The 24,868-nt window shown below is 35.5% G+C and overlaps 1 long non-coding RNA gene across 1 annotated transcript in view; it reads right to left on the bottom strand.

Moving 5' to 3' along the window:
* The window catches only part of LOC140623825 (uncharacterized), a 32,676-nt gene extending 8,825 nt beyond the window's left edge, over nucleotides 1-23,851 (bottom strand). The window contains exons 1-2 of the long non-coding RNA XR_012023350.1: nucleotides 23,762-23,851; nucleotides 6,860-7,041 (exon numbers count right to left, since the gene is read on the bottom strand). This is a non-coding gene — a long non-coding RNA (uncharacterized lncRNA). The remainder of the gene's footprint in view (nucleotides 1-6,859; nucleotides 7,042-23,761) is intronic.
* Nucleotides 23,852-24,868: the final 1,017 nt, after the last annotated feature.

Genomic DNA, 24,868 nt, shown 5'->3' with positions numbered 1-24,868 from the left:
TCCCTGAGGAGTTACTCAATTATCTAGACATTTGAGCTTTCTGTGGTGCAAGTCAATAGCCAGAATTTGAATATGGGCCATGTGTTCTGCTGTGGAATCACGTGCTTCTCTAATCCCAGGCAGGCAAATGGTGTTAAAGGCTCCAGACATCCCTGGGCCTTACAGAGGCAGGTAGAGACATGTTTGAGAGGCCAGTGTGCAGGAGGATGTTTGGGTTTCAAATGATCAGGGCACAGATTAAAAGGTCCTTATGACTCCAGCATGTGGCAGTTTTGGGTTCCTCTACAGAACCAAAAGCAAGTAAGACAAGCACCATGTATGAAGCACCAAGTATGAAGTCTAGTAAAAAACGTGATATGAGGCAATACAGAAAGGTTTGAAAACTTCAGTGTCCAAATGTAACCCAAGTAAAAATGAAGGGCACAGGTATTTTTGGAAAATAATTATGTCTAAAAACAGAAGAAACAGACTAGCAGTAGTAAATTTTTATTTGTTTTCCTGGAAAAATTGGGGTCTCACATATAAGTTTATCATTATTATTATTCATACATATTTACATTTATTTATTTTTATAATTTGGTGAATTTTTTCAGCTTTATTGAGATAATATATGTATATTAACATTCTGTAAGTTTAACGTTTACAAAGTGTTGATTTGTTGCATTTACGTATTGCAAAATGATTACCACCAAGAATTAGCTAACATCTGCATCATGACCCATCATTACCATTTCTCTTCTGTGGGGAGAATATTTAAGATCTACTTTAACCAACTTTCAAGTATATAATGCAATATTATTAAATATAATTATTATATTATCACTAAATCTCTAATATTTACTCATCTTCTAACTGGATGTTTGTGCTCTGTGACCAACATCTCCCCCTTTACCCTCACCTTCCACCTCTGGTAACCACCAAGTTCTCTGATAGATATTTAGGGGAAGTTTCATTTATATATAACTAAGTTGTAAGGTATAGATTGTAAGCCTGTGATGTAATATTATAGTGACCATCTGTAGACTATATTGACCATATGCAGTAATGGGGAACAATGAAAATCTAACAACTTCCCCTGCTTATCCTGGCAGTCTAGTTGGAAATTTCTCCTGTTACAAACTAGTGAAGTTGCCTTAGTCTGAAATGCTAGTTGGGAAGGGATCACAAAGGGGTTACAAATGGGATAGGGCACCTTGGTGTTTGTAAGAGGTCAGAAGACTAGAGAATTCTACGTACAATATTGCACCATTAAGGAGGATACAGCATCTTTGTTTTTTTTTTTTTTTTTTTTTAAGATTTTATTTATTTATTCATGATAGTCACAGAGAGAGAGAGAGAGAGAGAGAGAGAGAGAGAGAGAGAGAGGCAGAGACATAGGCAGAGGGAGAAGCAGGCTCCATGCAGGGAGCCCGACGTGGGATTCGATCCCCGGCCTCCAGGATCGTGCCCTGGGCCAAAGGCAGGTGCTAAACCGCTGCGCCACCCAGGGATCCTTTGTTTTTTTTTTTTTTTTTTCTTTTTTCTTTTTACATTGGTAAGGAAAGACTTTATTAGAAAAAACAAACATATTAAGTTTTTATTTAACTTCCAGTTAGTTAATATATAGTGTAATATTGGTTTCAGGTATACAATATAGTGATTCAACACTTCCACATCCTTGATTTTTGAATTAACTCAAACTATTTTTTTTAATTTTATTTTTTATTTTTTATTTATGATAGTCACAGAGAGAGAGAGAGAGAGAGAGAGAGGCAGAGACACCTCTGAGGCAGAGGGAGAAGCAGGCTCCATGCACAGGGAGCCCGACGTGGGACTCGATCCCAGGTCTCCAGGATCGCGCCCTGGGCCAAAGGCAGGCGCCAAACCACTGCGCCACCCAGGGATCCCCAAACTTTTTTTTTTTTTTTTTTTTTTTACAGAGAATAAGATACTCTTGTTTGTTTAAATTAAATTTTACCTTTTTAGCTTCTTTTCAAGTTTTTCAAGTTTTTTATTTAACTTTCAAATAGTTAACATAAGACATAATATTAGTTTCAGGTATACAATATAGCAATTCAACACTTGCATACAACACCTGCTGCTCATCATATTACCTGCACTCTTTAATCTCCATCATCTATTTCACCCATCCCCCACCCACTTCCCCTTTGATAACCATATGTTTAATCTCTACAGTTGAGTCTGTTTCTTGGTTTGCCTCTTACTCATTCTCTCTTTTTTTGTTTTTGTTTATTTTACTTTATGCTTGTTTGTTTTGTTTCTTAAATTCCACATATGATTGAAATCATATGGTATTTGTGTTTCTCTGACTGGCTTATTTTGCTAAGGATAATACTTTCTAGCTCCATCCACATCATTGCAAATGATAAGACTTCGTTCTTTTTAATGTCTGAGTAATATTCTTTTGTATATATACCACATCTTTTTTTTAAAAAAAGATTTTATTTATTTATTTATGAGAGATACAGAGAGAGAGGCAGAGGGAGAAGCAGGGTCCCTGTGAGTAGTCTGATGCAGGATTTGATTCCAGGATCCTGGGATCATACCCTGAGCCAAAGACAGACACTCAACCACTGAGCCACCTAGGTGTCCGTATATCAGATCTTAATCCATTCATCAGGTGATGGACATTTGAGCTGTTTCCATAATTTGGCTATTGTAGATAATGCTTCTACAAACATTCAAATGCATGTATCTCTTTAAATTATTAGTATTTTTGTATTACTTGAGTAAATATCTAGCAAAAGATGCTAAATAGTCAAAGCAACCTTGGAAAAGAAAAGTAAAGCTGGAGGCATCACAATTCCAGACTTCAAGCTATATTACAAAGCTGTAATCATTAAGACAGTATGGTACTGGCACAAAACAAAACAAAACAAAAAACAAAACAAACAAACAAACAAAAAAACAGATACATGGAACAGATCAATGGAACAGAATAGAAAATCCAGAGATGAACCCACAACTCTATGGTCAATTGCTCTTCTACAATGCAGGGAAGAATACCAAATGGAAAAAAAGTCTCTTCAACAAATGGTGTTGTGGAATGGGGCAGCAACATGCAAAAGAGTAACACTGGATCTCTTCCTTACTCCACACACAAAAATACATTCAAAATGAATGAAATACCTAAATGTGAGACAGGAAACCATTCAAATCCTGGAGGACACAGGCAATAGCCTGTTCCACATCGGGTGTAGCAACTTCTTACTAAATATACCTACTGAGGCAAGGGAAGCAAAAGCAAAAATAAACAGTTGGTTCTTCATCAAGATCAAAAGCTTCTGACAGTGAAGGAAACAATCAACAAAACTGAAAGGTGGCTTAAGAATGGGAGAAGATATTTGCAAAAGTTATATTTGGTAAAGGGTTCATATCCAGAATATATAAGGAACTTATAAAATTCAAGACCTCAAAAATGAATAATCCAATTACAAATGGTCAAAAGACATGAATAGACATTTTTCCAAAGAAGACTTACAGATGGCCAACAGATACATGAAACGATGCTCAAAATCACTCATCATCAGGGAAATGCAAATCAAAACTACCGTGAGATGTCACCTCACACCTGTCAGAATGGCTGTCAACAACACAAGAAACAACAAAGATATGGAAAAAGGAGAACACCCCTGAACTGTTGGTGGAAATGCAAACTGGTGCAGCCACTCTGGAAAAGAGTATGGAGGTTCCTCAGAAAGTTAAAAATAGAAATACCCTATGATCCAGCAATTTAACTACTAGGTATTTACCCAGAAAATAATATCCTTTTTATGTCCCCATGTGCCTGTGTGGTCATGAAATCTCATTTATCTTCTATCTATGTTCATAGTATCTATTTATGCACTTCATGACAACATTTTCTCAGAAGTCGATATTAGCACTCTATGCTGCAAAACTCCCCAATAACTTTTAAATCCAATAGCTTATACTGTTATTTAGGTCAAAACATCTATATTACTCCAGATAAAAACATTTCCACTCATTGTATTCTAACACTATTCTTTTGTGTTAGAATTATGCATATAATGAACTAAATACCAATATTTTTTCTAAGTTATGGACCTGTCTTAATGGTCTAAATTGCCCTGCAGAAGACCTCATCCTTCTCAAAACATGCAAATGCATTTAACTACCTGTATTAAATAATTATATTTTGAAAACATTATAAAATTAAATTTGAATTTAAAATTAAAAATAGGGATGCCTAGGTGGCTCAGTGGTTAAGCATCTGCCTTTGGCTTAGGGCATGAACCTGGAGTCCTGGGATCAAGTCCCACATCAGGCTTCTGCATGGAGCCTGCTTCTCCCTCTGCCTATGTCTCTGCCTCTCTCTCTGTGTCTCCCATGAATAAATAACTAAAATCTTTTTTAAAAATAAAAATAAAATGCAAGTATGTGCTTTGCATTCTCATACGCATTTACATTTGGAATAGGCTCTATAGACCATAGAAATTATATTTTGTAATGAAAAATATATTGAAGGCTGGGAAAGCTTTAGCATATTTAATAATCAGTACCAAAAAACGCAAACTCCAGTGTGGAAAAATAAGATAAGCAAATAAAAAAGTAATTCAGTAAAGAATAAAGTACTGTAAAGCAAATTTAAAAACTCAGTCAAATTCACATCGTAAATTACTGGCAATACTTTAGAATGAAGATTCTCTGTCTTTCTGTCTAGATTTCTTCCCATTATATTTTATTCTCACTTGTGTAATTATTCTATCTGCTTGTGGTGGGAAGCAATAAACTCAGTACCTAGGAATGTTTACATATGATTTTTAAGTTATTTTTACTCTTTTGGAAAATTATTTTAATTCAGCAAAGAGATATTTACCAACTCTAAAGAAATGGTTGGTTCATACATATTATGCAATATACCATAAATTCATGGAATTCAAAGGTCTATACAATTTCTTATATTATTCAAAATGATAGAATATTGTTCTATAAAGTACAGATATTAAAATAATTAACTGATTAATCTATATTCTATACATTTTTTGTGTTGTAGTATTCTCATGCTCAAAATTGTTACATTCTGATAATTATGCATTTAATCAATTTTATTATAATGCATAAACCATTCAAAATTAAATTATAATTATGTTTATTAAATGTTAATTTCATATGTCAAGTTCATCTGTTAAGTGTAAAGTACAGTGCTCTCTCTTTTATTTTTATTTTTTTTTATTTTTTTTAATTTTTTTTTACAGTGCTCTCTCTTAAAGAAGTAAGTGAATTCCATTCCATACTGATATTTTAATTCCATACATAAAATTATAACAAATGATCATCTTTAACGCAAATGCATATACATAGTAAGTTGCTGTTCTTTATTATTTTTTTTTATTTTTTGAGCTAGTTCTACTGTGCCAAAAAACCTTACATGTATATAAAGTCAGTATTCTCTTTTAAGAAGTAATCAATTATTTAAAATATTAGTTTGTCTATAATATACTCAAGGACTCAAAATATGATTGATAAAAAGGTTTTCAGAAAATGATACATATAATCATCTATCAAAGTTGATTCTTACATGTAATTAATTTTGAGTCTATCTTTAGGTACTTAACATCCCAAACTAACTTTTAAAAAATTATTTTAACATATATTTTTAAAAGGAACAACATTTACAATGTGTTTAGTTTATATTAACATGCTTATTATTATAATACTTAATCCATATATATTTTATAATAATTAAGTATTCTAAGTGCCTAAACATTTATTATTCTTTCCATCTCAGAAAATTTATCTCTAATATAATCCACTCATTATATTTAAACAATATGTTTCTAGTCATGTAATTACCCATATATTTACAAAGAGCTAGAGAGTTACACAGTTCAGAAGAAAGAGAGCTAAGAGTGGACATAGTGCTTTGACAAGACCAGTAATATAAGATATCATGGAAAATCCTGTATGTCCTGGGAAAAAAATGAACATCTACAATTTTTTCAATTTACTGAAGTAGATTGAATTTAAGGAAGGAATTGAATCTTTAACTTAGAAAATTATTGATCACTAGGGCACCTGAGTGGCACATCTCGGACACATAGTTTCAGCTCAGGTCATGATCTCAGGGTTGTGAGATCCAGCACTGTGTAGAGCTCTGTACTGAGCATAGAGTCTGATGAAATTTCTCTCCCTCTGCCCCTCCCTGTCTCTCTCTCTCTCTCTCAAATAAACAAATAAATCTTTCTTAAAAAGAAAACTATTGATCATTATGGAATAAATTATTAAAAAGTCATGTCCACTGGAATTTAGTGATGAGAACTAAACTTGTGAGAAGAAATGTAGAAGAGAATTCAGTTTTCCCTCCTGTAAGCTCCTCTCCAGTAAGTGCATTATTGCCCTCCTTCACCTGAAGCTGGAAACTACATTCTAACATGAAAAGAGATGGAGAAAATAAGTACATTTTGTATGTTTGAGGTTTAGAAATAATACAACGTGAGGTAGTACAAAGCTGATGGAAATGATAAAATGAAGAGCTCCTCATGGTTCTTTAGAATGTATTTGAAAGCATGCTATCATTCTTATCTAATTAAAATAGGATGCAAGAAATACTTATATTAGAACATTAAAAATCTTCAACTGCTAATTTTTATAAAACACAGAATAGAAAAGTTCATATATGGCACCACTTCTGATTTTCTCTACCTTGATACATAAATAAAATTTTTATTATAATTATAAAATGAAAGATGGAGCAAAAAACCCTATTAAAATAGTAAGACAAAAAATTTTATCAAATCAAAAGGATTCAAAACTAAAACATATATGTATATAAAACTAAACCGAGGACTGCAATCAATTTTTCCTGACAAATTCCCCAAAATACATTGCTGATACTTACATTTTACTGGGATTTGAAATATGGTCATAAGGAATTCAAAGTTCCAAGGGCTGCCATCAGGAGACCTGCATTGTAGGCCCAACACCATCACATAGGAGCTGTAAGCTTCAGCAAACTATATAGACTCTCAGTTCCTCTCTTGCTTTATCAAAACTAGTAATAAGTTTAGTAAGCTTGGGTTCCTGTGAGGATGGAATAAGATAATATGTGTGAAGTTTTAATTTCATAATATTTTCACTTCCTTAATTTTCAATAGTAGTACTTACTTCATAGAGTTTCATGAAGATTCCTAAATAACTGTTATTGTAGGTTTAGTTATTATACCAACTGGCTTGTCTTGCATGATTAGTCTGGATTCTGGATTCAATGTTATATGCATTATATCATTTAACCTTCACAACAACTCTATGAGCTCAAAACCATATGTTCAATATTTAGAGTTGAAAGAACATATGTAACATCTTCCAGTTTTAATAGCTAACAAGGCTCAATTTCTAGTATACCTGAAGCAAAAGATTGTACTTTTAACTATCACTCTATATTGAGACAATATGAATGATCTAATGAGCAAACTTATGTAGAAATATCCTCTCTGCTACACCATAAAAAATATGTCCTTCCTAAATTAATCCCTAGATATTTATTATAAAGAATCTGTAAATGGGCAAGGACAATCTGTAAATAAAGAGCTGGGAGAGAAGAAATTAGATGCTAAGTGGACTTAGGGTGAATAAGCAGAGTTTGAGGCACTGATGAGTGAGGTTCAAGAAAAGGAATGTGTGGGGAATTAGGGAGAAGATTCTGAGGTCAGAAATTGGATCCCATATAACACCCTATGAAAGGATATTTCCTTGTTGTTGTTGTCTGTTAAATGCAGGGTTTTTTTTTTTTTAAGATTTTATTTATTTATTCATGAGAGACACAAAGAGAGAGGCAGAGGGAGAAGAAGGCTCCCTAAGGGGAGCCTGATGTGTGACTCCATCGGGACCGGGATTACCACCTGAGCCAAAGGCAGATGCTCAACCACTGATCCACCCTGGATTCCTAAATGGGGATTCTTAAATAAAATACACTCTTGTACTGAACTGTGCTGGATAGGACTTCAAATGGATTACATGTCAGGAAGTATCATCAGGATTTATATATTCTAAATTAGAGCACACAGCCATGGGCTAAATTAAATCTTTCTTGTAGTCCTATAACCCTAAACCAGGAATATTTTTTTATTGTTTTCTTCTTCCCTTCCCTTCTTAACTTCCCTTCCTCTCTTCCCTCCATCCTTTCTTTCCAACTTCTCTCATTCATTCCATCTAAATCAGGAATACTAAAGTGTTGCAATATTGTGGTAAATGAAGAGGATTAAGTTCATTTAAAACATGATAACGGGGATCCCTGAGTGGCTCAGCGGTTTAGCACCTGCCTTCGGCCCAGGGCGTGATCCTAGAGTCCCGGGATCAGGTCCCACATTGGGCTCCCTGCATGGAACCTACTTCTCCCTCTGCCTGTGTCTCTGCCTCTCTCTCTCTGTGTCTCTCATGAATAATTAAATAAAAAATCTTCAAAAAAATAAAATAAAATAAATAAAAGATGATAAATATTGTAGTAATGCTAAGAACACCAACCAAACAAGCAATCAGAGAGATATTACTAAAACTGGAGTTGTAATTCCTGGACGATAGTCTTTTCAAAGTTTTATGTTCTCTTCAGAGAACCAAATCAATGCAGCTCTCTGTGAATTAGCTAAATTAAACAAGTAAAATTAAAAAAAAAAAGTCTTAATGAAATAGCAACTTGGAAATTAGTTTTAATTACAACTTTCACATAAGAAAACATTTTTCCTTTTGGATATTGAGGATGATAGATGCCAACCCTGAAATAAAATACTATTGCTCAGCTTTTCCAACTGTGACTTAAAGTCTAGGTCATCTTGTGCTTACCAATCTAAAAATTCAGGATTTTAAAGCACTATTTTTTTTTTTAATGTGGGCAGTGCTGCATCTGCAGTGTCTATCATACAAATTCTACAAGAAAAATCAAGGTCAGATGGGGAGGGTTGCTGCTTTGTGTGTGGAAGTTTTCCAGATCCTACCTCAAAGGACATTTCTGTATAGTATTGGGCCATTTTTCTAGAATCAGCATATGGCCAGGTGCATAGTGATTGCATTCATAGGCTAAATTCCAAGTAATAATGAAGCAACACCAAGAAAGTCTAGAAAATCTATTACTGTAAGTAACAGTAGAGAGGAGAATGAGAGACAGTGGTACTTAATCTGGGATTCATGGTTCTAAGAAGGCCCCATATATGAGCTTAAAGCTTAAATCCTAGAATTTAGATGAATTTTTGTGTGGAAGTGCATTTGTGCATCTTGTGTGTGTGGGGACTTCTCCAGAAAAATATGTAATCAAATATTTTTAAAGCAATACTGGTGGCTTAAAAACACATTCTCTTTATATAGGTTTGACATTTAGTAATAATAATCAGATTTTTTAATTTTTGAGAAGACCCAGATACTAGGTCTTATCAGATTAAAGCATGGGATCTTATCAGACTAAAAAGAAAAAAAAATGTGAATATGTGGCAGGTGGTAAAATTTGCATTCAACATACTGGGGCAGACCTAGGGAGCTGAAATAATACAGGTACAAATTGGCCTAATGACGATAGAGCTCTGCAGAGGCTGGGGTGAAAGCTGCGGCCAGGCAAATCATCCAGTCTCCCATCAGGTGATGTGACATGCAGATGCAGTTTTAGGCTGGTGGGGAGACTGAACCCTACATTTCCTTCCAGTGATTTGAAGTGAATTCTCACTGGGTCCATTACAGCCATTCCTTTATCTTCTGGTGTTTCTTAAACAGCAAGATACATGAGTTTAACCAAAAATATTTGAAAGATTGGAATATCTTTGTGAGTGTTCAATTGCAGCAAAAGGAGAGAACTAGTGGGCTTTTTGCCTGAAAGCTCCTTTCACCTTTACAGACTGAAAACATTAGGTGAATCTTAATTAGGGAAGCTTTTAATGATGAATTCTTTTTCTTTTTTTTTTCTTTTTTTTTTTTAAGTATAGCCACATGCTCCATTTTCTTCTTTTTTTTTAAATTTTTATTTATTTATGATAGACACACAGTGAGAGAGAGAGAGGCAGAGACATAGGCAGAGGGAGAAGAAGGCTCCATGCACCGGGAGCCCGATGTGGTCTCCAGGATCGCGCCCTGGGCCAAAGGCAGGCGCTAAACTGCTGCGCCACCCAGGGATCCCTGAATTATTTTTCTAATGATGAAGATTGATGTTGCACTATTTCCTTGCTCAAAACATGTCCCTTTCTACTAAGATTTGATAGAAAATTGTCTGATTTACCTGGGATGAATTACATATTTTGAGAAGAAAAATGAGAAAATGTAAGCAATGAAATGCAAATAAGAGGAGGTACTTAGGATACATTTAAATATTGCAAATGACTTATTGGTATGTACAAAAATAGATCAGGTTACGCGATCATATAACATTGACTGATGTGGGCATATTATGAAGTTTCTCTCCATCATTAAATACAATAAGTCTATCCCCCCAAAAAATATAAGAAAGAAAAAGATCCTATAATCTCCAATCTATGTTTCTTGTTGAGTTATATATGGAGATACATCACCTGGATCACTTTTCAAAGAACCCTCTTATGTGTCAGAGAAAAATGTAGTCAAAAGTGACCAATTTGCTTAAGACCTCAATAAGCTTATGTTTAAAAAATTCAGAGAAATGGGTGAAGGGGGTCAGAAGATATATAAACAAAGAAAAATTAAAAAATAAAAATATCTCTCAGGCTGTATTTATGTACATTCATGGGGACCTTACCACATAGTCACTCAGTAAGTATTTAATGAAAGAATAAAGAAACATCATTAAAAGAGAAGAGAACAAAAAAGTTGTAAAATAAGTGTAAGTGATAACTAAAAAAAGAAAGAAAAAAAACAGCACAATATCTGGCAATTCTAACTACAGATAAATAGGAGTCATTCTTTCCCCCAAGTCACCTAACACAAGTACAGATTCTATAATAAACCCCTTCTTACTGTCTTTTATTGAGCTACCTTACTGCTCCTCATGGAGTGTGATCTCTATTGCCGCAAGTATTATTATTATTATTATTATTAATATTAATATTATATATAATTATGCATTATATAATATTATTATTATTACAGGTATGTTTCTGATTGTCTTTAATGAATGAAAATACACAGTTTTATCATAGTTTTTACGTGTTTTCCTCTTATCAAAACTTTGTGCCACCACAAAGTAAGGTCAGTAAATCCTTCCTTGAACACTTATATTACATTCATATATTCAATACAACAAAAATCACACTATATTTTAATTCTTCATTTGAATGTCTTCCTCTTCACTGGACTAAATCTATTCTTTTTTATTCTTTCATCCTCAGAAGCTACCTGGAACAGTGTAATCACTCTACACAATTTGTAACTGAATGAATGTTCTCAAATTACCTCTCAAGATTTAATGGTTATGTGCTAGAGAAAGTGTGGTAATAAAAGATTATTTTAGAGAACTATGAGAGAATATAAGATATTTGTTATTATTCATTAATTTTCCTGTAAGCATAGTCCATTGCTTGTACTTTTCTGAGGTTAAAATGTATATTCCCTGAGAAAATAATATTGAAAACTTTTTAAAGATAATTTATTTATTTGAGAGAGAGTGAGAGAAAAAGAAAGCATGGTGGGGTGGGGGGTTGAGAAGTAGAGGGAAAAGCAGATTCCTTGTTGAGCAGGGAGCCCAGCCTGATGCAGGGCTCCATCCCAGGATCTGACCTGAGCTGAAGGAAGATGCTTAACCGACTGAGCCACCCAGGTGCCCATGAATTTTAATTCTATAGTATACCCATATGGAAAGGATAATTTTTTATGTTGTATGTGTATAGGTGGACAGAAAGAGATAGTGGAGGGAGAGACATGAAGGGAGAGAGAGAGAGAAAGAGAGAGAGAGAGAGAGAGATGAGTAGATAGGAAGACATTGAGACTGAAACAAAGAATTCAATAAAATACAATGACTGAGTGACTAGAAGATTGCAAAATCACAGCTGAGGGTGAAGGTTTTAATGCCATACACAGACAACATGGGAGTTTGAACAAAGGCCATAGGGAGTTAAAAGATAAGCACTACAATAAATGGATATTCTTGGGAAAGAGGAAATTTCTCTTAAGGCAAGGAATTTGGGGTGGATCCTGTAAAGATCACAAGAATATATAATTCATTTTCTTTTGGTCACCACAGAATGGATCTTCAGAGTGCAAGAGAGAGGATGGAGAAGTGAAGGTCAGAATTGGGATAACTCAATGGATAACATTTAATCAATATATAAATTACAGTATTTGAAAGATCATGTCACTGGAGAATATTTTGTTTGTGGGTAGAATGGTGGAGATTAATGGAATTGTGCAATCAATGAGTGTTAATGTTTCATCTGCATAAACATACGGCCAGATAATGTTGAAGAACAGATGTGATTAACAAGCCTGCAATGTCTGCTAATGGTAGCAAATAGAATCATAATGCAAAGTGTCTTTATTTTCCCTGAAGGAATTTCTCCCCAGATGGTTTAGATGAGGTTCAAAATAGATCTTAAAATTAACTCATGCTGATATAAACTGCATCACTTTTTAGGTTCTCATTTAGGTAATATCTTCTACTGCAAACCTTTACTAAGAAAAATGTTCAGATGATATGTTTTATTTTTATTTACCTTCCACTATTTCAATCTAGAAAAGTATTTAGAAAAACTAGATATTTAAGACACATTTATATCAACACAAATGCATTACTACTAATGCTGATCTTATATATCTTGACAATTAACCTGTGAATGTTATTTTATTTTATTTTTCTCCATATTTCTAAGTTAAATAAGTTAATCTGAGAAATCAGATACCACATGATTACAATTGTATGACATTCATGAAAAGACAAACATAATAAACATTAGGCTGGGTTTGGGGTTGGGGTGGGGAGAGGTGAATAAGTAAGATAGAATTTTTTAGGACAATACAGGTATTGTGTTTGATATATAATGGTGAGCAAAAGACATTGTTTTTCAAAACCCATAGAATCTTATAGCACAAAGAGTAAACCTTAATGTATGCAAATTAAAAAGAAATAAGTAGTCAGGGGATCCCAGGAGGGAAGTCAGAAATCTTAAATGAGTTTCACAGGGTTAAAATTGAAGTGTCAGCTGGGCTTCACTCCTTCTGGAGGCTTGAGGGGAAAATCCATTCCCTTGTAGTTTTTAGCTTCTAGAAACTATCTGAATATCTTGTTTCATGGCCTCTTTCTTGAACTTCAAAGCCAGAAGTGTAGCATCTTTCAATCACTCTCTGACTCTGACCCTTCCACCAATCTCTTATTAGAACTCATTGTATTAGGTCCACTTTAATTATGCAGGATAATGTCCACAGACCAAGATCTTTAACTTCATCAGATTTTCAAAGCCCTTTTGCCACGTAAGATAACATATTCACAGGTGTCACAAATTATAACATGGAGATCTTGGAGGTGGCTGTTACTCTGTTTACCACAGTGAATAAAATAAGTTAAATCTGGCAAAATATTAAAATTAAATGAAGTAGAGGAATATATATTCATGGGTGTTCATGATAATATTCTTTCCAAATATTTGGAATATACAATAGTAATTATTAAGTAAATAAAAAATTAGACCCTGGTTGTATTAGAAAACAATTCTTGGAGGCTATGCATCTGCATTGTCTAGACCTTCTGAGCAAAGGGTATTGAAAGAATGCTCACATAACAGACAGCAGAGCATTAGAAACTGGAGAGAGTTTATCTAAATTGAAATAGTGTCTCTAAAATATCTTCAATATAAAGAGCCACAGAGTGATTGGGAAATATAAAATCCTCTTCCTCTTTTCCTTGGAAACATTTGCTTACATTCCAGGGTAATGAACTTAGCAGTGCTTTTTCCCTGTCCATCAGAGAATATATATTTAATGGGGAATCTTTCTCTTTGGAGGGAAGGTTGGACAGATATCCCTGCCACCCCCTTATGAGCTCTAGATCTTGTAATTTGGGGGATCTTTCCCTTTGGTATAACCCATTGATAAACATTTGGCTTTCATTGTGTTGTTCTTTGGGGAGATGGGAAGTAGGCAACCCACAAAAGCTGTGAGATAACACTTCAAATCCTTTAGTTTCAAGGTTAGCATTTAGATCTCTATCATAGTCATAGATATTATCTTTGTTGTATTTTCTTGCCATGCAATGACAACAAATAAAGATCCTCATTCTGTAATATTATTCCACAGACTTTTTTTTTATTCCTCAGAATTGCATATTTTCAACTGTATATAAACATTTACATATAGAAAAACATGGTCATAAAAATAATAAAATCTGATTAGTGTTGGAATAGTGGAAGTTTATATGTTGTGTGTAGTTGCAGTCACTTTTTAGGCCATGAACTCCCAGTTTTCCATCTGCACCTAATTTTTTGCTCTTCACATAAAGTTAAAAACCTCAGTGAGATTTCTGGCTTGTTAAAAAGAAGGTCAGTCAGTTCTTTTCCCAGCCAGTTACTTACAATTTAGAATATATATATTTAAAAGTGCCTCAGACATTATAAAATCTAAAAATAAAGTAAAAATGGAGCTGTATTTATGCTTCAACAATAACTCTGAATAAAATATTCTTCAGCTTAACCGCAAACATGGCCAAGTTCACATTCCAATTCCTGTTTTTATTAACATTAACATTGAGTATTTTTCATGTATCTATAATTTATCTATCAATCTCTATCGATCTATTATCTATCTGTATTTATCTATCTATACTAATGTGAATATATCATTTTATCTTTATTACAAAATGATCGTTTTGCTTTATATTTTTAAGATTGTATTTATTTCAGAGAGAGAGCATGAGTCAGGGCGGGGTGGTTGCAGAGGGAGAAAGAGAACTAGACACTCCACTGAGCAGGGAGCCCAGTGCAGGGCTCAATCCTGGGACCCTGAGATCATGACCTGAGCTGAAGGCAGATACTTAACTGACTGAGCCACTCAGGTGCCCCTAATTTTGTTTTAGTTATGTAGATATTTTGAAATGCCAAATAAAATTAGAGAATGATATTTTAGTATTTTAAAAAGAGATGAGTGACAAACTATTTTATTTTATTTATTTTATTTTATTTTATTTATTTTATTTTATTTTATTTTATTTATTTTATTTTATTATTTTATTTATTTTACTTTATTTTATTTTATTTTATTTTATTATTTTATTTATTTTTTTAGAGGAAGAGAAAGAGAAAGTGTGAGTGGGGAGTAGCGGAGGGAAAGAGAAAATCCCAAGCCAGTTGTATGCTCAATGCAGAGCCCCACACAGGGCTTGATCTCAACACTCTGAGATTATGACCTGAACTGAAACCAAGAGTCAGCCACATAACCAACTGAGCCACCCAGGTACCCCACAGTTTTCATATGCATTCATAATTACTAATAGTATCCCATTTCTCTACTTCCATTACTACTTGATGTATTCAAACTCCATAACATTTATTCTAATAAATGGCAACATTCTCCATCTGGTATCCTAGCTTCTGGTCTTAACTCATTAAATTTATTTCCCACCTAGCTACAAAATAATCTTTTTAAAGAAACAATTGTTATCATTTAATCTCTTCACCAAAATAATTATAGGCTCACAGGATAAAGTTCAAGGTCTTTTTCTTTATACACACAAAATGGCACCCATTTATATCTCAAGCTTAGTTGTTTTCCCTAACTACTTCATTAATGACAGCAAAACATTGCTTATAAATTTTCCTTAATTCACAGTGTTTTCTTTTCTTTGCTTTTATTTGTGACAGGTCATGTGACTAAACAACACTGTCTTGTTTCTGTTTCTAGAAAGTGTAGTTCAATTCATCTGTCATGTTTTTTTCTACCATCATACTCAAACATTAAATCTCTGTCACTAGAGTCTAAACTCTGAAGAAAAAAAAGTTGATTTGTCTTATATATCTGTAACACACATGCAAATATATATACACACACGGACTGTATAGATATATATAAACATACATATATTGTATATTTACATATAATATACATAAATACATACATACATATATATGCATAAAATATACATATTTGTAGTGAAAAAACATAAGATATATTATACAGTCTATTTGAAAAGAGAAATTTTCTTTTCAAATTTTTTTTTCCTCTTAAGGTATCCTTAAAACAAAAAAAAAATCAATACTTTATCAAGGTTATAAAGTATGATGCTATAATTTATACCGACCTCAACTGATATCATTTATTTTTAATTTTTTTTATTTTTCAATTTTTAAGAAAATCTTTATAGTAGTATCTATTTCTTGTCAGGCAGTATCTCAACAGGAAAATTCAATATCCAATTACTAAGTATTTTAAATATGTAATGCACAGTCAAGAATATTTTAGAATAAGAAAGAGAAGGTTTTCAAAGAATAAAATGGCATATTGGTATAGTTTAGTATAATTTATATTTTTTCGGTAAAAACATGGCCATTTATTTAATCATTTAATACTTTATGGAAGCAAAGAATGTATATTCTTTTCTGAAAATATAAGCCATTTCTTTTTTTCTTTTTTCTTCTTTTTTTTTTTTATTGGAGTTTGATTTGCCAACATTTAACACCCCGTGCTCATCCCGTCAAGTACCCTCCTCAGTTACCGTCACCCAGTCACCCCATCCCCCTGCACACCTCCCCTTCCACCACCCCTTGTTCGTTGCTCAAGTTAGGAGTCTCATGTTCTGTCACCCTCTCTGATTTTTCCCACTCATTTTCTCTCCTTTCCTCTATAATCCCTTTCACTAATTTTTATATTCCTTGCATGAGTGAAACCATATGTTTGTCCTCCAATCAACTTACTTCATTCAACATAATACCCTCCAGTTCCATCCATGTTGAAGCAAATGTTGAGTATTTGTCATTTCTAATGGCTGAGTAATCTTCCATTGTATACATATACCACATCTTCTTAATCCATTCATCTGTTGAAGGACATCAAGTCTCCTTCCACAGTGTGGCTATTGTGGACATTGCTGCTATAAACATTGGGGTGCAGGTGTACTGGCATTTCACTGCATCTGTATCTTTGGGGTAAATCCCCAGCAGTGCAATTGCTGGGTCACAGGGCAGTTCTATTTTTAACTCTTTGAGGAACCTCCACACAGTTTTCCAGAGGGGCTGTACCAGTTCACATTCCTACCAACAGTGCAAGAGGGTTCCCCTTTCTCCACATCTTCTCCAACATTTGTTGTTTCCCGTCTTGTTAATTTGCCCCATTCTCACTGGTGTAAGGTGGTATCTCATTGCGGTTTTGATTTGTATTTCTGTGATGGCAAGTGATGTGGGACATTTTCTCATGTGCTTGTTGGCCATGTGTATGTCTTCTTTGGTGAAATTTGTGTTCATGTCTTCTACCCATTTCATTATTGGGTTGCTGTTGAGTTTAATAAGTTCTTTATAGATCTTGGAAACTAGCCCTTTATCTGATACATCATTTGCAAATCTCTTCTCCCATTCTGTAGGTTGTCTTTGAGTTTTGTTGACTGTTTCTTTTGCTGTGCAGAAGTTTATTATCGTAAGTCCCAACAATTCATTTTTGCTTTTGTTTCCCTTGCCTTCATAGATGTTATCTTGCAAGAAGTTTCTGTGGCCAAGTTCAAAAAGGGTGTTGCCTGTGTTCTCCTCTAGGATTTTGATGGAATCTTGTCTCACATTTAGATCTTTCATCCATTTTGAGTTTATCTTTGTGTCTGGTGTAAGAGAATGGTCTAGTTTCATTCTTCTGCACATGGCTGTCAAATTTTCCCAGCACCATTTATTGAAGAGACTGTCCTTTTTCCAGTGGATAGTCCTTCCTGCTTTGTCAAATATTAGTTGACCATAGAGTTGAGGGCCCATTTCTGGGTTCTTCTCTATTCTGTTCCATTGATGTGTCTGGTTTTGTGCCAGTACCACACTGTCTTGATGACCATAGCTTTGTAGTACAACCTGAAATCTGGCATTGTGATGTCTCCAGCTATGGTTTTCTTTTTTAAAATTCCCCTGGCTATTTGGGGTCTTTTCTGATTCCACACAAATCTTAAGACGATTTGTTCCAACTCTCTGAAGAACGTCCATGGTATTTTGATAGGGATTGCATTAAATGTGTAAATTTCCCTGGGTAGCATAGACATTTTCACAATATTCTTCCAATCCATGAGCATGGAATATTTTTTCCATCTCTTTGTGTCTTCCTCAATTTCTTTCAGTAGTGTTCTGTAGTTTTTAGGGTATAGATCCTTTACCTCTTTGGTTAGGTTTATTCCTAGGTATCTTAGGCTTTTGGGTGCAATTGTAAATGGGATTGACTCCTTAATTTTTCTTTCTTTGGTCTCATTGTTAGAGTAAAGAAATGCCACTGATTTCTGGGCATTGATTTTTGTATGCTGCCACACTGCTGAACTGCTGTATGAGTTCTAGCAATCTTGGGGTTGGAGACTTTTGGGTTTTCTACGTACAGTATCACGTCATCTGCAAAGAGGGAGAGTTTGACTTCTTTGCCAATTTGAATGCCTTTTATTTCTTTTTGTTGTCTGATTGCTGAAGCTAGGACTACTAGTACTATGTCAATTAGCAGTGGTGAGAGTGGACATCCCTGTCGTGTTTGTGATCTTAGGGGAAAGGCTCTCAGATTTTCCCATTGAGAATGATGTTTACTGTCGGCTTTTCATATACAGCTTTTAAGGTGCTGAGGAATGTTCCCTCTATCCCTACACTCTGAAGAGTTTTGATCAGGAATGGATGCTGTATTTTGTCAAATGCTTTCTCTGCATCTATTGAGGGGATCATATGGTTCTTGGTTTTTCTCTTGTTGATATAATCTATCACGTTGATTGTTTTACGAGTGTTGAACCAGCCTTGCATCCCGGGGATAAATCCCACTTAGTCATGGTGAATAGTCTTCATTATGTACTATTGGATCCTATTGGCTAGTATCTTGTTGAGAATACTTTTTGCATCCGAGTTCATCAGGGATATTTGTCTATTATTCTCTTTTTTGGTGGGGTCTTTGTCCGGTTTTGGAATTAAGGTGATGCTGGCCTCATAAAATGAGTTTGGAAGTATTCCATCCCTTTCTATCTTTTGGAACAGCTTTAGTAGAATAGGTATGGTTTCTTCTTTAGACATTTGATAGAACTCCCCTGGGAAGCCATCTGGCCCTGGACTTTTTGTGTCCTGGGAGGTTTTTGTCCTGTTTCAATTTTCACTGGTTATTGGCCTGTTCAGGTTTTCTAATTCTTCCTGTTCCAGTTTTGGTGATTTTTAGCTTTCCATAAATGCATTTATTTCTTCTAGATTACCTAATCTATTGGCATATAGCTGCTCATAATATGTTTTTAAAATGATTTGTATTTCCTTGGTATTGATTGTAATCTCTCCTCTTTCATTCATGATTTTATTAATTCGAGTCTTTTTTTCTTTTTAATAAGGCCATCTAGGGGTTTATATATCTTATTAATTCTTTCAAAGAACCAACTCCTTTTTTTTTTTTTTTTTAATCTGTTCTACTTTTCTTTTGGTCTCTATTTCATTGAGTTCTACTCAGATCTTTATTAACTCTCTTCTTCTGCTGGGTGTAGGTTTTATTTGCTGTTCTTTCTCCAGTTCCTTTAGGTGCAAGTTTAGCTTGTGTATTTGAGTTTTTTCCAATTTTTTGAGGGATGCTTTTGCAATGTATTTCCCTATCAGGATTGCTTTTGCTGTATCACAAAAACTGAAAAGTTGTATCTCATTCTCATTAGTTTCCATGATTCTTTTTAATTCTTGTCTAATTTCCTGGTTGACCCTTTCATCTTTTGGCAGGATGGTCTTTAACCTCCATGTGTTTGAGTTTATTCCAAGTTTCTTCTTGTGATTGAGTTCAAGTTTCAAAGCCTTGTGGTCTGAAAATATGCAGGGGACAATCCCAATCTTTTGGTAGTGGTTGAGACCTGATTTGTGACCCAATGTGTGGCTATGCTGGAGAAAGTTCCATGTGCACTTGAGAAGAATGTGTACTCAGTTGCATTTGGATGCAAAGTTCTGTAAATATCTGTGAAATCCATCTGGTCGTGTATCATTTAAAGCTCTTATTTCTTTGGTGATGTTGTGCTTTAAAAATCTGTCATTTGCAGAAAGTGCCGTGTTGAAGTCTCCTACTATTAGTGTATTATTATCTAAATATGTCTTTATTTTGGTTATTAATCGATTCATATACTTTGCAGCTCCCACAGTAAGGGCATAAATATTCATTATTATTAGGTCTTCTTGTTGGACAGACCCTTTAAGTATGATATAGTGTCCCTCTTCATCTCTTACTACAGTCTTTGGGATAAACTTTATGTGATATGAGGGATGGCTACCCCTGCTTTCTTTTGAGGACCATTTGAATGGTAAATGGTTCCCCAACCTTTTTTTTTTTTTTTTTCAGGCTACAGGTGTTTTTAGGTCTAAAATGAGTCTCTGTAGACAGCAAATAGATGTGTCTTGCTTTTTTATCCAGTCTGAAACCCTGCACCTTTTGATGGGATCATTAAGCCCATTCACATTCAGAGTTACTATTGAAAGATATGAATTTAGTGTTATCATGCTACCTATTTAGTCCCTGTTTTTGTGGATTGTTTTCTTGGACTTCCTCTTTCTTTTACGGAGTCCTCTTTAATATTTCTTGCAGAGCTGGTTTGGTGGTCACATATTCTTTCAGTTTCTGCCTATCTTGGAAGCTCTTTATCTCTCCTATTCTGAATGAGAGCCCTGCTGTATAAAGTATTCTTGGCTGGGGGATCCCTGGGTGGCGAAGCGGTTTAGCGCCTGCCTTTGGCCCAGGGCGTGATCCTGTAGACCCGGGATCAAATCCCACGTCGGGCTCCCGGTGCATGGAGCCTGCTTCTCCCTCTGCCTGTGCCTCTGCCTCTCTCTCTCTCTGTGACTATCATAAATAAATAAAAATCAAAAAAAAATAAAAAAAAAAGTATTCTTGGCTGCAGGTTATTCTCATTTAGGACCCTGAATATACCCTGCCAGCCCTTTCTGCCCTGCCAGGTCTCTGTGGAGAGGTCTGCTGTTATCCTAATGCTTCTCCCTGTAAAGGTTAGGGATTTCTTGTCTCTTGCTGCTTTAAAGATCTTCTCTTTATCTTTGGAATTTGCAAGTTTCCCTATTAAATGTCAGGGTGTTGAATGGTTTTTATTGATTTTAGGGGGGATCTCTCTCTCTCCTGGATCTGAATGCCTGTTTCCCTTTCCAAGTTAGGGAAGTTCTCAGCTATGATTTGTTCAAATACACTTTCTGGACCTCTGTCCCTTTTGGCGCCCTTGGGAACCCCAATTAAACATAGATTTTTCCTTCTGAGGCTGTCATTTATTTCCCTTAACCTTTCCTAATGATCTTTTAATTGTTTTTCTTTGTTTTTCCTCAGCTTCCCTCCTTGCCATCAACTTGTCTTCTATGTCACTCACTGGTTTTCTACCTCATCAGCCCTCATCCTTAGGACCTCCAGTTTGGATTGCATCTCATTTCATTGATTTTTAATTTTGGCTTGATTAGATCTCAATTCTGTAGTCATGAAGTCTCTTGAATCCTTTATGCTTTTTTCCAGAGCCACCAGTAGCTTCATAATGGTGCTTCTGAATTGGTTTTCTGACATCGAATTATAATCCAAATTGTGTAACTCTGTGGGAGAGAGGACTGTTTCTGATTCTTTCTTTTGAGGTGAGTTCTTCCTTCTAGTCATTTTGCTCAGTGCAGCATGGTTGTACAAGTGGGCTGAGTCAAGAATATCAACCATGACCTAAATAATTTTCACCCTAGATGATTCTGATGAAGTCAGAAACCAGAAATTGAAAACAAAGATCAGAATGAAATAAAACAAAAGGACCACTAAAGTGAAAGACAAATTTTAAAACAAAGTAGTAAAAAATAAAAGGCCACGAATCCCAAAGGAGAAGATAAAAAAAGAAAAAGAGAAAAAAGAAGAGAAAAAAGCAAAAAGTCAAGTGGAAAAAAGAAGAAAAGAAGGGGGCTGGGAGATGGTGGTGGTGATAAAGTTGTAGTGGAGGGAGAATGTAGTGTACCTGAGGGGTCCTAGAAGGTGATCCTCTTCATTCTGGGTATATTAAGTTCTGTACATTAGAAGATGCTCAGTCCCAAATTTATATAAACCAGAAATACTTGTAGAGGCCCCCAACATTGACCACCAAAACATAAATGAGACAAAAGAGGGGGGCAGAATGGGAATGAGGAATCTCACAGAATGAACCAGCATGGTATACCACTTGGTTCTGGGTGCATGCTGCTCATATTCAGAAAATATTAACTTCCACCATTGTAGAACAAAATGAGGCAGATAAAACAAAAAACACAAAACAAAAAAATATATCTTGTATATCTTCCAAAATTAAGTTGAGTATGTTGAAGGGAATGTAGAAGTGGAAAATACATCTAAGACATGTAATTGTAGAAATATGAAAGTAAAAAAGGATGAATCTTAAAAATGAAAAGGTAAAATATTGTAGTTAAGGTGGGAAAAGAGAAAGAATGTTGGAAATTTATAGTCTGATATAAAAATGAGTTGTCCTGGAAAAAGGAAGGAAAAAAAAAGGAGGGGTACCCTCTGGTTTTATATACTGTAAGTCCCTCGACTTCCAGTGCTGCTTGGTCAAGAACTTGCTCTTCCCCTGTTCTTCCAGCTGGTCTTCTAGGGGAGCAGCCTGCTGTGCTGATTCTCAAGTGTGTGCACCTGGGGCGCTGCTAAGCCCCCTGCCAGGTGCACGGTTCAGTGGGAGCTGTTTATCCTGTGACACCCCTGCTCCCTGGTGGCGCCAATCCATCCCAGGCACAAGGTGACACCAGGAGGGACAGCAACAGTGGCGGCGGCCAGCTCTGGACCCCTGGAGTCAGCCCCCGCAGTAGCTCCGGAGCTCTGTCTGCAGGGCCTGGAGGCTCCGGGCGGGGCCGCTGATCTGCTCAGCTGGGGCAGGAGCGTCCTCGCTGTCCTGGGCCCTCCCGGCCTCTGCCTGTCCCGGGGGAGGCCGGATCCTGGGCTGTGTCCCGGCGCCCTGTGCTCCGGGGCCTGCGCTGTTGGATTCGCGCTCCCGGGCCGCAGCCCCCTCCGCGGAGCTGCCTCGAGCGCCCGGAGCTGCTCCCCAGGCCGAGGGGCAGGCGTTCCAGCCCTTTCCTGCTCGGCGGGCGGTGTGTGGCGCGCTCCCGCCCGGGGCGCAGTTCCTCTGTCAGTGGCCCCGGGAACCGGGGGCTCCACTGCCCCTCCCGGGATCCTGCTCCAACTCCCTGCGAGCGCCTTTCCGACCGGGAGGAATCCGGGGCAGATTTTTAAAGTTCCCGCTTCTCCGGAGCTGGGCTCTCCTGTCCTGGGGGCCCTTGCCGGGGGCCTTAGTCTGCTCCTTGTGGGACCCCTCCCCCACTGCATTCTTTTTTATTTTATTTTTTTCCACCTTCCTACCTTGTTAGAAATGCAAACCCTTCTCTCTGTAGCTTCCGGCTGTTCTCTCTTTAAATCTCAGGCCAATTGGTAGGTGTTCAGGATGGTTTGAAAGTCATCTAGGTCAGTTGCGGGCGGGGTCAGGTGAGGCCCCTCCTCCTCCGCCAGCTTGCCCCGCCCCATTTTGTTTTCAACTCAGTGTTCAAAGTGCCCTCTCACCTTCAAATCAGAATAAATACATTTATTTGTTAATATGACTAATTCTTCCTCCTATTTGCATCATCTTCAAGTTCATTTGTTAGTATTATAATCATAGAATGCCTGAAAATTTACTGTTTCTTATATGTCCTTGAGTGGTCAGACTCACCTGTATGAAAATATAAGTCGAATAATTGTAACAATTTTTAAAGGGGAAATCAATTAACTCTTCTTTTCACATTGTCAGGTTTTCTCCCATCTGTGCAAAAAAAATGAATTGGTGTCATAAATCTAGAGGCAGCCAAAAATACAAGCCCACATATAACATCCTACTTATGCAAATAATGCATCTGCTGCTGTACTAGCAGGCCAAAGACTATTTCCAACTAGACTTATACACACCCACAATACTGTGAGGATTAAATCAATCAAAACCATATTCTACTAGAATTATATAAAAAAAACCCTAATATATTCATGCAATATAATTATGTACAACTGGCTTATGAAGTGTTTTAATTACCCAGCACATCTGAATGCCAACTCATATTTTGACTACCATTAACCAATTGTTCACAAAAAAATAACTTTTCTTCTACATTTCTATTAGTGGAATTTTTATTTATTTAGAAAATTTTAAACATATTAAATACATTAACTTTTTAAAAAATTTTCTAACCATACTAAAACTCCTCCATTACTTAATTATCTAATTAGGAAATTAAATCAGGAGTAGCAAAATGTGAGATTTTTCTTATATTTAAATATTTTATAGATTCAACTTGTGCTTTTTGTATGAAGAAAATTTTGGTTATAGGTGTACTATGCTTTATTTTAATTTTTTAAACATTAAAATAAAGTTCATGATTAAATGTAAATATTTAATTGTTTTAAAATGTATTTTACATGTGTTATTGAAAATAAGTCTCACAACCACTGTATGAAGAAAATAGATTCACTTACTTTTTTTTTTTCACTTACTTTTTTTTAACCACTTGTCAAATGGTAAACATGCTCTTTCAGCAAATGATGTCCTCTAAGTGAATTCAGAAACAATCATTTAAACTATGCTGCATGAAGCACTAGGTTTGCCCAACATTGTATGTAAATTTGTTATGTGCTGACTTAATAACTACAAGTTAGTTAATGTCTATTAGTTAACCATAAGTAATTATTAAATTATTCATAGAATAAATTATTCATAGGAGAAAAAGATTCTAGTGCTTCCTTTCGTCATGGACATTGTTCAGTAACAAACTATGTTAATGATCACTAG

This window comes from Canis lupus, chromosome 33 (genome assembly GCF_048164855.1).
Source record: "Canis lupus baileyi chromosome 33, mCanLup2.hap1, whole genome shotgun sequence".
NCBI classification, from domain to species: Eukaryota; Metazoa; Chordata; class Mammalia; order Carnivora; family Canidae; genus Canis; species Canis lupus.
Note: the sequence above shows the minus strand (reverse complement) of the source record. Positions and strands in the feature narration are given on the sequence as shown.